This window comes from Heterodontus francisci, chromosome 2, assembly GCF_036365525.1.
Source record: "Heterodontus francisci isolate sHetFra1 chromosome 2, sHetFra1.hap1, whole genome shotgun sequence".
In the NCBI taxonomy this organism is placed as follows: domain Eukaryota; kingdom Metazoa; phylum Chordata; class Chondrichthyes; order Heterodontiformes; family Heterodontidae; genus Heterodontus; species Heterodontus francisci.
In genome coordinates this window covers 104,272,387-104,288,025 of record NC_090372.1, presented here as the reverse complement: position 1 = coordinate 104,288,025, position 15,639 = coordinate 104,272,387, and the positions used below count along the sequence as shown (strand labels likewise).

The 15,639-nt window shown below is 42.7% G+C and overlaps 1 protein-coding gene across 6 annotated transcripts in view; it reads right to left on the bottom strand.

The window, feature by feature from the left end:
- The window catches only part of dgkb (diacylglycerol kinase, beta), a 1,110,826-nt gene that overhangs the window by 963,828 nt on the left and 131,359 nt on the right, over positions 1 to 15,639 (bottom strand). The gene's annotated exons all lie outside the window — the stretch shown is intronic.

Sequence of the window (15,639 nt, the reverse complement as noted above, 5' to 3'; positions counted from 1 at the left end):
GTCAAATAGCTTGTTGCCATTGAAAACCTAGGCTGCTACACATGGGTGAAGTAACAGAGAGAGGCTGGAGCCTATGCAACAAAAGCCCGCATGAGTTAGTGCCTTCAGGAAAGCAGAGAGGGAAAAAAAGCAAAACAGATGGAAGGAAGGAGTAAAATTACATCATTCAAATTCAGACAACACAAAGGTTACATAATATTAGTAAACATACTGGTTGGAATCTGATTACACACTTCTTTAAGTATATTAGGATGTTTTCTGTAAAAGGTGCTATATAAAGTTGTTGTATTCGTAGTAGTAGGAGGAGGAGGGGTGGTGGGTGAAAGGGAGAAAGCCAATGTCATGATCAGGTGAGCCCAAGAGAGAGGAACAGAAATTAAGATGGCAACGGCAGAACTCAGGGAATCACAGTCACAAGATAGCAAGTGAAGGATGGAGAGGCATTGAGTAAATGAATGGAAACTCAATCAGGAAACCCTCATTTTGGTTCAGAATTTTGAAAGAGGTTAATAACGAATAGAGCTGGGAGAAGATAAATCCAGCAGGGGCTGGGTAGGTAAAGTGAGCTAAGAATGAATTAAGGTATTAACTAAGAAAGATTTATAGCACACGGAGCCACCATCTTAAAATTTTACCTGCATCAGGAAACAGAATCTGGAAATAAATGAAATACTCCAAAAATACTCACAAAAATTATATTTATGGCTTTCATCACCTTAAAGTGCAAGATTATTGTTTAAAAACTTTAGTTAAAACTTGCTTCTCTGTTTTGCAATCTCTAGTTTTCCTTCACCAGAGTCTGTGCCTCATATACTCTGTACATGGATCGTGTTCAGTTTGGCAGTGCTACAGTGTTCAGAAATGGCGAGGAAATGTCTAATATTGAGACCCCTATCACCAAATTCAACTCAGAACCAGATGCTGATCTAAAACACCATACTAACTGAGAAATATATCGCGGTTGCTTCACTGTCATTGGGTCAAAATCCTGGCAGTCCCTCCCTAACAGCACTATGGGTGTATCTACACCACATAGACTGCACCGGTCCAAGAAGGCACCTCACCACCATATTTTCAAGTAGGGACAGGCAACAAATGCTGCTCTTATCAGTGGTGCCCACTTCCCATGAATAAATGAAAAAATATATATACTCCCGTCCAGTGGAGGATCTAGTCACACCATTTATGAGACATTAATGGTGGAGCAGATTGCGATACAAAAGACAGATGGCTGCCATGTAATTAGTAGGGTTATCAGGCTGATGTCTCTCCTTCTCCACCTCTCTTCCTTCTTGTGAACATTGATGAGAGTATGGAAGGTGTTATGACCGACCGCTCCAGTCAAAGCTCCAATCAAAATATACAATTCTGATGGGAGAAACACACTGTTAATTCAGTCCCGTCCCTCCACAGATCACCTAACATATCATTTTTAAACTTTCCAAATTAAAGAAAGACCCAACCAAATTGTACTATCAACCCCCGAATTAGGCTAACCAAACCAGCTGTCTTTAAATAAACAAATTAACTGTTTAATTAAAAAAACTAAATTCTTAAACACTATGAAGATATAAACAACATTTAAAATAGAAAAAAATTAGAGTCCTTGCAAATTTACCATCCAATATTGCTTGAAGTCCTCACAGCCGTCCAATGGGGAAAAAAGGTTCTTCCACAGCAGAACAGTCCATAGTCTAATTCCAGCAGTAAGTGATGCTTTCCTTCTCCAGTGAATTTCAAATATTAACAACTTGCAAACACTTTCAAGAGAATCAACCTGACTTTAGAGTTTTTGAGGGATGAAAGATTGTCACAGTCTAACTTTCCTTCCTTCAGTTTAAATTACCAGAGATCTCTGTTTTGGCTTGACTTTTCTTTTAGAATTTTGAGCGATAATAATAATTAAACAGACAAAATTTTCTTCCTTCAGTTTAAAAGGCAGAGAGCTCTATTTTCAGGTGCTAACACCAGTTGTCTGTCTGTGTTCTCTGTTAGAACAGACTGTCTTCAACTGAAAAGCCAGTTGAAAGTTGAATTGCAACAAATGTATCGCATGATACTCAATCCAAGTGTCTGTATCCATGGTAACGAGAATGCACCCTTTGAATCGCAGTCTCCAAATGGCTATATCCAAAGCAACGAAAATGTACCTTCTTGTAACTCCGGGGGCCTGCTGGTTCTTAAAGCAGTACTGATCCTTTGCAAGCATTAAAGGTACACCGCGCATTCCCGCAAAAAAAACTACAGGACCATGACAAGAGTTCTCTCAATCTTCTTCTTCATCATCACCCTCATTAGCTTCAGGAAGTAGCAAGCCTTTCTGCTTTGTAAGTAAAAGCTACAACTCTAGCTGGGCAATATTGAGAGTTGATCCAGGCACCCAAAAGACGTCAAAATGCCCATGGCCAGCTCAATTAAAATTCTTGTGGTACAATGGGCCTCATTATTTTTGTTCTTCCTCTCTGTCTGCAGCTGCTTTAGTGGAGTCATAAAATATAACTGCAGAGTGTTATGAAAGTGCATCTATTGTTAAAAATTTTTTTGAGAACTCTTATTTTAGAATTATGGACATTGGTTCATTTGGGAAAACTGAAAAGATTCCATGAATGTGTTTTTTTTACAAGGGTCACTGAGCGTTCTCATTTGAAAACAAACCTTTACTAAATGTCAAATGACTTAAGCTCAATAAACAACTGAAACCTTGGTGACTTGGGGGAGATGTTTATAGAGAAGTGACATGTCAAGATTTATGGTGGTCAAGAGGTTTCACTTTTGGGATATTGTTTTGAAAGTAGTTGGTTGGTAGACTGCTGAAAAACACCCAGCTCCTCTTTCTCTACCTCTTTGAAAAAACCCTGCAAATCCAGTGTGTGAGAGCTAAAACCCCGAATGCCACGTTTCTCCTGAGAAGCACCTGGAAAGCCTGCCAAATTACTTTTCGACACCAGCTGAAAAGAACTGCTCTAGAAAACATCCCAGTGACCCATCTATGTGTACTTGGATGCCAGACTGTATGCCATTTTTGGGACATAACATATCTCATCCTTTTTCTTCAATAATTAGCAAGTACTTGGCCAAAATATTCATTTTTTTTCGTAGAAGACTTCCGAAGAGAGAGAATTTCTTTATTTTTCTTTAATGAGTGTTTCTGCGAGTGTGTGTGTGTTGGGTATTTAAAAAGGGAACTTTCATATTTCAATCTGTGTGTTAATGCTTTGCTTCATTACTGGATAAGTCTTGTTTTATAATAAACTGATAATTTTGCTGTTTATTAAAGAAACATGGTTGGTGCATTTTATTCTGGGATAAAGAGTAGATGATTGACTGTATCGGTAACTAGGTAAATATTCAAATATATATTGTGATCTGTGGAGAAGTGGAACTAGAGAAAGACAGTGCACTCCTCCCACCTCGGTCGTAACAAGAGGAAGCCCCCCAAAAAATGTTACCCTGAAATCTTGGCATCTTATCAATATATCAAGTGTAACTGAACAATCATGATACAGTAAGTCATGCTAATGTGTAATAGAAATGCATGCTATAGGCAATATACATGTACACACAGCAGCTGGAAATTTACAGGCACGCAGTGTGCCCCACCACTGGGAGCCAATGCAGGTCCCGAGCCTGCGCAGGCAAACAGCGGGACTACAGAAGGGATTTTACTGGTGGTGGCCTATTAAGGATGACAGCCTGCCTCTCTGAGCTGCCAGCCTAATCAGAGACCAGCTGCTCAGCAGCCTCAGCAGATCCACGGATAGAGATGGTTGCTGCTGAAGCTGCAAGGAGAAAGTGAGGGCACCTCCATGTTGAGGTGCCCTCGAAGGGCCAGTAAGAAATGTATTTCTGTGTAGTTGGAGGGGTGAATCCTCCAATGGTGGCATTGGGGCTGCAGGGGTGGCCATTGCCACCAGTGGGCCCCTCCATGGGTAATGCAGCCTTCAGAACGAAAGCCCCTAACGACCCTCCCCATCTGAGAAATCACTGGCAGGCGACCTCAATGCAGCTGGCGGTCTCCCCACACGGCAGGGAGTCGTTCCGAGGCTTGTAAAATCCCGGCAGCCTGATAAAATGGCCGTCAATGTTGTGATTTCACATTTAAGATGTAAGTACTCCACACAGCATCACAGGAAATGATATCATTCAGTATGTGATCAGTTGGTTGGAGTTGAGCAAGACACCTAGTCACACGTGTAAGATAAAGCTCTCTTGTAAATATGTTACTCTACAAATAAATAACCCACAGTTTTATAACCACTCAACTTAAATTGTTTGGTACCTTATTGCTACATCAAAACAATAATGCAATATGGTGGCAGCGTATAGTTGCTGAAGATTTTTTTTCAACTTTCGTGTGCACCATCCTCAAAATGGTAACAGCATGTGGTTTCTGAAGAATCACACCCTCAACGACATCGCGACAGTGCATGGTCTCTGAAACAGCAAACCATTCACAATGTGGTGATAGCGGCACACTGGGAAGATCACAGCTCCGAGGTAACACTACCGCAGAGACACTCAGGAATGGTACTCACAGGGACCAGGGATCTCGGGCAAGACATTGAGACCAGCAATCTCTCCCGATGTGGTCTAGCACGGACAGTGCAGTGCAATTCATCGTCGGGGGCGGTGGCAATTCGGCACAGGCAAGTTCGACGACCTTCCATAAAGTTGGTGCTCAAGACATAGTACAAGAAGTGGGTTGTTCAGATCGATGGTGGCTGGAATAAAACAGCAAAAATCAAGCAGAATCATGCTCGGAAACAGGGAGCAAGGTCGGTTCCTTTCAAGGCTGTGGATCGGTATCGCCATTACGTATTGGATGTTTTCCCACTGTTAGAGCTTAGTGGGTGGAGCCTCCCCGATCGTAGTCAGAAAGCCTGCGCTGCTGGCACAGGTTCTGGGCCTGGCCTCTGGGGAAAGGCCCAAGAAAAAAAAAGAGGCTGCAATTTAAAGGGAAAAGCTCCAGCTGCATTTAGACACTGGGGCCGGAATTTTATGTCAGGCCGGAGGCCCCACCCACTGGCAGAAAAAGTCAGTGGCAAGCCCACCTCCACCGGGCCTGCAAGACATGCCGTGACTATACATGGCCCAGACCCTTAATTGGCCTCAGGTGGGACTTTTACCCCTCTGAGGCAAGGGGTACCACCTCCAACATCCGCCGGCCAATAAGCGGGCTGGCAGCTCTCAGTCCCAGCAGCGCCACCGGGAGCTGTGGCCACTGCTGGGACTGTACACAGCCAGGGCCAGCAACATGGATGAGACCCTGGTGGTGGGAGGAGACCCTTAAGTGGCACTTAATTGGCCTCTTAAGGGCCTTAATTTGTCTGGGGCAGGTGGGCCATTTGTCACCTACACCGCCACTCATAAAATTGTGTGGGGGCCGGAAGATGACGGAACAGAACCTCCCGCCTCCCACACAATTTTATGCCCCCCCCCACCCCCACCTCCAGCCCACTCCTGGCCAGGAGTCACAGCAGACAAGAAGCAGACACCACCTTGTGAAAGAAACAGGGATACATCTGCCACCCTCTCAAGTCCATCCAAGATTTACAAAGAATGTACCCAGACCGTTATAATGAAGTTGGAAATTTCAAAGGAGATGCTGTCCTACATGTGAGGGACAAATGGTACCTTCTATAGATCCACCAAGTCAAGCAGTGTCAATGTCATGGTCAAGCTGAAAACAGAGCTGCATATTATGGAGAGGCAAGGAATCATCAGGCATGTTCAACAGTACAGACTGATGCAATTCAACAACAGCTGTAGTCAAAAAAGATTGCACCATCTGTGTGCATTTGAACCGCAGAAGGCTAAACAAGGTGTTGAAACACTGCCCTCATAAAATACTCCCATTAGAACAGCTGAATCCGAAATTCGCAAAGGCCAAGTTCTTTCGAAACTAGATGCAAAGCACGAGTACTGATCTGTCCAAATCGCTGAAGGTTCGCAAGAGTTGACGACTTTCATGACTCCATTTAGGCAATATTGCTTCTTACGCCTACTGTTTGCCTTATCAGTAAATCAGGATTTATTCCACCAGTGCATAGATCATATTACAGAAAATGTGCCAGTGTGTATATGTATCGCTGATGATATCGCAGTTGTGGGCACCACAAAAGAAGAACATGACAGGAATTTACACATCCTGATGGAAAGAGCCAGGAAAGAGGGCTTTGCATTTAACAGTGAGAAATGTGCCATAAACATGTGACACATTAACTCAAGAAATGCTGGAATCGCTCAGCAGGTCTGGCAGCATCTGTGGAAAGAGAAGCAGAGTTAACGTTTCGGGTCAGTGACCCTTCTTCGGAACTCCGAAGAGGACCCTTCCGAAGAAGGGTCACTGACCCGAAACATTAACTCTGCTTCTCTTTCCACAGATGCTGCCAGACCTGCTGAGTGATTCCAGCATTTCTTGTTTTTGTTTCAAATTTCCAGCATCCGCAGTATTTTGCTTTTATTATTATGACACATTAACTCCTTTGGCTCCATTTATTCAGACATAGGCATTAGACCAGTTCCCAGCAAGATAGAGGATATTCAGTCCATGCTAAGCCCACAAGACAAAGAAGACGTGCAAAGATGTTTCAGTCTCTTCAATTTCTTAGCTCTTTACATTGTAAATTTCTCCGAAAAATCTTTAATTCTATGGGAACTCCTCAGAAAGGAAATACCATTTCTGTGGCCTGAGGACTACCAGCATGCACTCGATTTGTTGAAGCAGTCATTATCAACAGATACTTGTTTGTAGTAGAATGATCTGAATAAGGATACTATTCTTGAAGTAGATGCTTTGCAATAGGGCCTTGGAGCATGTTTGTTGCAAGACTGGCATCCAATAGTTTTCAGCTCAAATAGCTTATCCCCCACACAGGCCAATGATTCCAAGATAGAAAGGGAAAAACTAGCACCGGTGTTCGGAATCACAAGGTTTAACACTTATCTCGTTGGGAAATATCTTGGAGTCAAAACAGATCATGAGCCATGAGCCATGATCTGGCAGAAGCCGCTCACAAGCACACCTCCCCAGCTGCAAAGAGTGTTAATAAAAGTGCAGGGATATGACTGTGAGGTCAAATACAAGCCAGGGAATTGCATGGTGACCTCTGATGCTTTAAGTAGATTACCTAATCCCAAGTAATGCGAAGATATTCCACTAGACGCCCAGGTTGATGAGGTTGACATCGAGCTACAGGATGTACACCAGATCGATTTGATGCATTTCAGGCAGAAGCAGCATGAAGAATTATGGGAAGAAACCTCAAAAAACCCAGTCTTGAAGATACTGTGGCAACTCATTATTAAACGATGGCCAGATAGCATACAAGAGGTTCCTGCGGAGTGCAGAACTTTCTGGCCATACCGGGATGAGTTGGACATTTCTAGCAGTGTTATCTTCAAAGGCAGTTGGGTAATAATTCCACAGATGCTTCACCCTGACATCCTCTCACAGATACATATTGGCCATATGGGTGTTGAGAAATGAAGACTGACGCACAAGATCATCAACGGGCCAGATATGAACATTGAGCAAGTGGTAAAGTCATGTGATGCTTGCCAGCAGCACTCACCCTGCCAGCATATAGAGCCACTCCTTCCTCACGACATTCCATTGCATTCTTGGTAAAGGGTAGCAACTGATCTCTTCACTATCAAAGTCAACGATTACCTGCTGGTCACCGATCACTACTCTAAATTTCCTGTAATAGGTCAATTAAGGGACACTTCAAGAGCATCAGTTGCCAATACCATCTGTGCAATTTTCAGCTTGTTCAGTCCCCAGAAGAGATAATATCAGACAATGGTCTGCAATATGTTGCCAAGCCATTCCAGGACATCACTGATTGTAAAGTGTTCTAACACAAAACAGGATCTACATATAGCTATGTTACACCTGAGGGCAACACCAATCGATACAGGGCTGCCACTCCCTGCTGAAATCATATTTGGAAGACAGGTTAAGGCAACACTTCCAAGTCACCATCTCATGAAATCTTCCTCAATACAAGACAGTCACCTAGCAAAACAAGAAAAGATGAAAACTACGCATGATAAGCATGCAGGTGTGGACCTAACACCAATACAGATAAGGCAAAAAGTCTGGGTAATTCACCCACAAGAAAAAGTGTGGTTCCCTGCAGAAGTATCCAAAGTCTGCAATGAACCAAGATCTTATGACATAACCATCCTCAACGGAGCAGAGTTAAGAAGAAATCGAAGTCAGCTAAGAGAACTAGCTAACAACACTGTGCCTGACAACCCTATTACCTCAAGAACATGGTCACATTCAGATCTGCAGAAAATAGCAAAAGAAAATGACCAGGGTAACGATCGAGCACAGATGACTGTCAGAATACACACAAAAGTCAAGGAAAGAAAGCTGATAAGTCTAGTTCTCCATCAAGCTATCCTGCGACAAGATCAGATCAAGTCAGAAGACCACTCGTACGGTTCAGAGACACTGGACTAAAGGACATTAGAGTCAATGCATGTGTAAATATTTTTCATATCATTTCATTCCATTATATACATAGTTTATCTTTTGTGTATTTCCATTTTGGGAAAGGAGGATGTTGTGATATCATTTTAACAATGTAAGTACTCCACACAGCATCACAGGAAGTGATGTCATTCAGCACGGGATCAGTTGGTTGGAGTTGAGCAGAACCCTAGTCACACATGTAAGATAGAGCTCTCTTTTAAATGTATTACTCTACAAATGAAGAACCCACAATTTTATAACCACTCAACTTAAGATTTTCTGGTACCTTATTGCTACATCAAAGCAATAATGCAACAGTCAATAGGCCGATTAATTAGATTAAATGGCTGCCTCCCACTGATTGGCAGACGGCCAAGCCACTGCCACTCCCTCCTTTTATAATATGGTGGCAGAAGCACAGGAGCTTCCCTCCTGATGCCTTCCGCTGCCATTCTAACACCCCTCCCACCTCCCAAACCATCTCCAAAGGGCTGGTAGAAGTCTGGCCAGCAATTCAGCCATCAATACAGTTATTGCAAAAAGGTTGTTGAAATCTTTAACTTCTTCATTTTCATAAAAGGAAAAAGGGAGAGACTGGAAAACTTAAAAAAAAAACTGATACCAAGATGATACATCTGTCAGTTTAGTTTCACAGTTAAGTTTTGCCTCAAAGCTTTCTAGCGGCTCTTTCTGTGACTTTGCAGATTGGATGCTAACCACACAAGGCTTTTCTTAATTTGAGGTAACGAGACAAACAATTTTACTCAGAGTTCTTATTTAATTTTCTTTGTCAAACCCCATTACATTCAGAAGCCAATTTTATTTTTGGAGGCATTTATCATTTTGTCAAAATATTTACCAATGTTTTTCATGATTAAATTAAATTCCTCCCATAAAAAGAATTAGTTCATGAATGAATACCCTGGATTTAACATGTTAACATGTATTAAGTTCAGCATTTATTTTTATATATATAATGTGGTATTTATATAATTAAGATGCACAATGGTGACAAAAACGATTAAAACTGGAGCAGAATTAGTTAGTCCCCAGCTTTGTGCTGCTTGCTCATTATAATGATTTCCAGCACAAACCGAGCTACTCATTGGCTACACAAATCAAGGGTCCCAAAATTTTAACTTCTTAGCACCACTTAAAGCTAGCCTGCACTGCTTAAAACTAGCTTGCGCCTCCCAAAGGGAAGGTGCATCGTGGCTGGAGCAGGTAGTGGAAGTTGTGTAGGACGTGAATTTGTTCTGGGGAGCAGTGAGGAGTGGCAAAACATGGGAGAGACCAGGCTCAAAGGTTTTTGGACGCTGAATTGGAGGTCTTAGAGGAGGAGATGGAAAGGAGTAGAGATGTCCTGTATCTACAAGGTGGCAGGGGCCACTCCAGACACACAGCCAAAAGGCAGCGGGGGCAGATGGACGTGGAGGTCAATGCCAGGAGTCAAGCCTCAAGGATCTTGATGCACTGCCGCAAAACGTTCAGTGACCTCACACAAGCAGTCTAGGTCAGTGAATGCATCTTCAAATGCCGTATCCCACCAACTGCATCACTATTGTTGGCCACTGGGTCAACTCAGCATACTCCTATAACTCACCTACCAACAATCTTTATGAATCAGGACTCATACCGAACATCCATATTTTCTCCTCACCCTCACACACTAAGCAATGCTGCAAGCCTCACACCCACATCTGCCAGCTTGTACACATTGAGAGCTATTCAATAATGGCATCCCCATCACCCAGCCATATTGCATAACACTCACTGACCAACTCCACTCTTTCTTTCAGGACAACATGGCACACAACCAGATGCAGCAGGAGCTAACCAGCAGGGAACAGGTACAACTGTGGAGGAGACAATGCTTGCCATCATTGGAACAGCAATTTCTGACGCTATGACGCTGAAGCCATCAAAGACAACGGTATCCTTATGTCTAATCCTCCTTCTCAACCCCTACGTTGCCCTCATCCTACACTCTCTTCTGATTTAAAAGCTGCAAATGGCATAAGAATGCACCTCTTACTTTTGCCCCCTCCCCTCACCATAACCTTACCCATGTGCCTTTTTCCTTTCAGATACCCAAGAGATGCAACCTGGTCAGGGAGTGGCGATGATTAAGACACAGCATTGGCACTTGATTTTACATGCGCAGCTACCAGCTCAGATATGAACACTGCGCATGTCTTGGAGGATAAAAGTGGGATCTGGGCATGATGAGGCACCAGGCACTAGTGCCCTGCAGCCAGGGCAAGGGGCAAGAAAAGTGGAGGTGCCAGCTCGCCAGAGGGTGAAGTCACACACGAGTTCCATTGCAGAAGACTCAGTTGAGGACTGCAATGGGGCAGCCTACAGAAGGTTCCGAAGAAGGGTCACTGACCCGAAACGTTAACTCTGCTTCTCTTTCCACAGATGCTGCCAGACCTGCTGAGTGAATCCGGCATTTCTTGTTTTTGTTACAGAAGAATACTGATGGGTATCCAAACAAAATGCTTTATGCTTTGGGAAACCTGCCAGAAAGCCTGCATTGAATACCCAGGAGCAGGGAGGATTCCAGTACCAATTTAGCACAGAGATTTGTGCAGAGCTTGAAGCCTATCCTTTCCAACATGGAAGTGGTGGAGAGCTCTGTTCATACACTTGTGGAGCCAAATATGATGCAGCATCTAATGGCTGATGTAATGCTTTGAAAATTGCATTGTGCATTTTGTTCACTTGAGTCTACTATACACACATGCCAGCAGAGGGGCTGGAAAGTGAAAGTAAAAAAGAATAAAGAAGAATCCATTGTTTTGCAACAGCATGCAGTCTTATATCCTTTACTAAACTCGGCTGAATCTTACTTCAGTCCCGAGAACACAAGAATGACCAAGAGAAAAATAGAAAACGATTGATGAAAAACAGGAAAAATTGCTTTCAAGTATGACATTTTGGAAGGTTTATGTCAACTTTCTGAAGACATCATTTTAATTTGGAGACTGTGTTAGACACAGACAAGAAGTTTGTATAGTGTATACACAGACACTGTTATCTCCAAAATAACCATCCAATCGAAAATAAATCTTGGATCATTGCAGAGAAGTTTCCTCTAAAAGGAACACAATCCTGGATCTTTGATCATGTATTATCACGGCATTGCTGATCAATATGATATGTTTATGCCCAATCTACCACCTTCTGATGTGAATTTGGAGCCATCAACTGTATTCTCACATTGGGAAAAGTGGCTGTGACGTTTCAAAGGCACAATGGCAGGTTTTGCAATCACAGATGATACAAGGAAAAAGGCTTTACTTCTACACTATGGAGGTGAAGAATCAGAAGACATCTTTGAGACACTTACGCCTGAGCAGAATGACTACAACTTAGCAAAAAATGCACTAACAAACTATTTTACACACAAGAAAAATACCATATATGAAACTGTTGTATTTTGATGGGCTTGAAGGCATGCTAAACATCAGTGATGACATTCTCGTCTACAATCACACTGATAGGGAGCTCAAGACATGCCTACATGCATGCCTACAATGTCTCAGAGAATGTAACCTCACCTTGAACAAAGACAAGTACTTGCTCAATGAAAGTAAAATTGAATTCTTTGGTCATGTGTTCAGTGGTGAAGGAGTATCACCAGATCCATGGAAAGTTGAAGCCATTGCAAACGCTGCAAATCCTATAAAGGTGCAAGAAGTACAGAGTCTAGTCGAACTCATCACGTACTGTAGTCATTTCATTCCTGACCTCACAACGCTATCTGCCCCCCTACGTGATCTGACAAAAGAGACCACCAAGTGGAAATGGACTAAATCACACAAACAAGTGGCACACCAGATCAAATGACATTTGTCAGTAAGTTGCACACAAATGCTATTTCGACCCTGAGAAAACCAAGCGCTAGTCATGGATGGAAGTCCGGTTGGCTTGGGTGCAGTTCTCATAGAGAAAGTCAAGACAGGTAACCATAGAACCATAGAAAAGTTACGGCACAGAAGGAGGCCATTCAGCCCATCGTGTCTGCGCCAGCTGAAAAAAGTAGCGGCCTAGTCTAATCCCACCTTTCAGCACCTGGTCCGTAGCCTTGCAGGTTACAGCACTTCAGGTGCATATCCAGGTACCTTTTAAATACGTTGTGGGTTTCTGCCTCCACCACCGATCCTGGTAGTGAATTCCAGACACCCACCCCCTCTGGGTGAAAAAGCTTTTCCTCACATACCCTCTAATCCTTCTACCAATCACCTTAAATCTATACCCCTGGTAATTGACCTTTCCGCTAGGGGAAACAGATCCTACTCTATCTAGGCCCCTCATAATTTTGTACACTTCAATTAAGACACCCCTCAGCCTCCTCTGTTCTAAAGAAAACAACCCTAGCCGATCCAATCTTTCCTCATAGCTGCAACTTTCAAGCCTTGGCAACATTCTTGTAAATATACGCTGTACTCTCTCCAGAGCAAATATGTCCTTCCTGTAATGTGGTAACTCGAACTGTATGCAATATTCCAGCTGTGACCTAAGCAGCATTTTATACAGTTCCAGCATTACATCCCTGCTTTTGTATTTTTTTATTTTTATATAACACAATTGTTGCGATGGCAAGCAGATCATTAAAGCCTGTAGAGCAACATTATTTGCAAACGGAGACAGAAGGGCTCTCAATGTATCTTACACTTTCATCTCTATTCATATGGAAGCGAATTTAAGGATCATAGACCACTTGTGAGCTTGTTCTACAATCCACATAGCAAACCACCCACTTGAATAGACATTGGATACTCAAACCACAAGAGTACAAGTTCCATGTTAGGTATCAGCCAGGCAAGATCAACCCAGCAGACTTCTTTTCACGGCATCCGTTGCCAACAGTTGGTCCTACTAGTCATGAGGAAAAGGTTGCTGAACAACATCTTAACTAAGCATAATACGGTGCCAAAGTCACTAAAACTAGTCGACATCAAAGCAGCAACAAAACAAGATGAGGCTTTGCAATTATGTATGAAGGCTACGGAATCACAAAACTGGAAAGAGTTGATCGATAAAGCGTCAAAATATGAAATCGCTCACACACTACAAGATCTTCACAATGCTCTAAATGAGCTCACTATTACAACCACATCTGGTCTCAACTATGCAACAACTGTATTGTCATTCCACACTCATTGAGGGAATGTGTTGTCGATATAGCACATGAAGGATCAAAGGGAATTGTCAAACCAAAAACTCCTTAGGGAAAAGGTATGGTTCCCAAGAATTGACAACATGGTACAGCACAAAATAAACCACTGTTTGCCATGTCAAGCAACCACAATGTCAAATCATCATGATCCTCTCAAGGTATCCAAACTACCTCCACGACCATGGATTGAAGTTAGTGTTGATTTCACAGATTTGCCCACAGGTGAACACCTGCTTTTGTCACTGATGACAACAGCAGATTCCCCAATCGTGGAATTAGTTTGTCAATTTCAACTAAAGCAGTCATCCCAAAGCTTGACCAGATCTTTGCCTTATTTGGAATCCCTCAAACAGTAAGTAGTGACAATGGACGCCCATTCAACAGCAATGAGTTCAGTAAATTTGTGAACTACCTCGGGTTCACTCATTGAAAAATCACATCCCATTGGCCAAGACTTAATGGAGAAGTCGAGAGATTTATGCAAACCTTGAAAAAAGTGATATGTACATCTGCAGTTGAGAGTAAACCATGAAAGAAAAAACTCTATCTTTTTCTTCATAATTACAGAATGACTCCTCATTTGACTACTGGAAAACCTGCAGCTACGCTCATCTTTGCACATCCTATGCGCACACTTCTTCCTGAGCTACCCTGCGGAGCTAATGATCAACATGTACGCAAACACGATCAAGAACAGAAAGATAAAATGAAGGTAAATGCAGAGTGAAACATGAAATTTAGAACTACACTGCTAAAGCCAGGAGATAAAGTGCTTGTGAAATGTGATGGTCATGTTGGAAAATAAACAACCACTTATGAAATCCAACCATTGTTGTGACCAACACAAAAGGATCAATGATCACTGCTAAGTGCAGTTCATAAATCATTACAAGAAACACATCATTCATTAATGCACTGAAAACACCACTCATAAGCATTGAAACTGACTGCGACATCAACATCTCAGATGAAGAACATGAGTCAAATGAGACAACACCTGATGTCAGACAATATCCTATTCATGAGAGAAAATGGCCACCATACTTAACTGACCATGTTACAAAGTGATCTATTTATGTTTAAGCTTATTGTTTACATTTTTAGAAACAAACCATTGAAATATGCTATGCCCCTCAGTTACTAAGAGGCGGAGGGATGTAGTGTTTTGAAAATTGTTTTGTATATATTGTTCACTTGCGGATACTGTACACAGCCAGCAGAGGAGCTGGAAAGCGAAAATCAAAAACAATAAAGAAGAATCCATTGTTTTTCCACAGCATTCAATCTCATTTATTTTATTAAACTTGGCTAAATCTTACTTCAGAGCCCCCCCAACACCACAGCTGACATCACAGCTTCCACTGCAGCATATGCAGCAGCCACCTAAAATCTGAGTGCTGCAGTGGGAGCTCAGGCAGCTGCCATGCAAAATCAGCTTTCTGCCATCCAAGCTCAATTGCTGTCATCTTGGTTGTGCATGACAGCGTGCAGGAGGACATGCAGGGTCTCACAACAATCTGTGCTCCAACAAATTACTCAGATTGCTGGCTCCCTGCTGCATGAACCTGCTGTCCTCCCACTACTGCCACTCCACCAGTGCCCTTGCCTCTCAGCCAGCCAGCTGCCTCCAAAGTTGAGCCTTCTAGGCCCACAGCTGCTTGGGGTCATCCTCCAACGACATCTGAAGTCTCCTCCACTGAATGTCAGTAGCCTTTCACCAGCCATGCTGCAGCCACTGGGGTAGAACTGGGTAAGAACACTAGAACAGGCAAAGGCACACTGAAGACTGGCATTAAGGGAGTTCACAATGCTGACTAATATTTGTATGCAATATGGCATGAGTTTTATGTAGAATTTGGTTTGGAATGTTTGTTTTGTATTTATTTATTTTTTATTTAGAGATACAGCACTGAAACAGGCCCTTAGGCCCACCGAGGCTGTGCCGACCAACAATCACCCATTTATACTA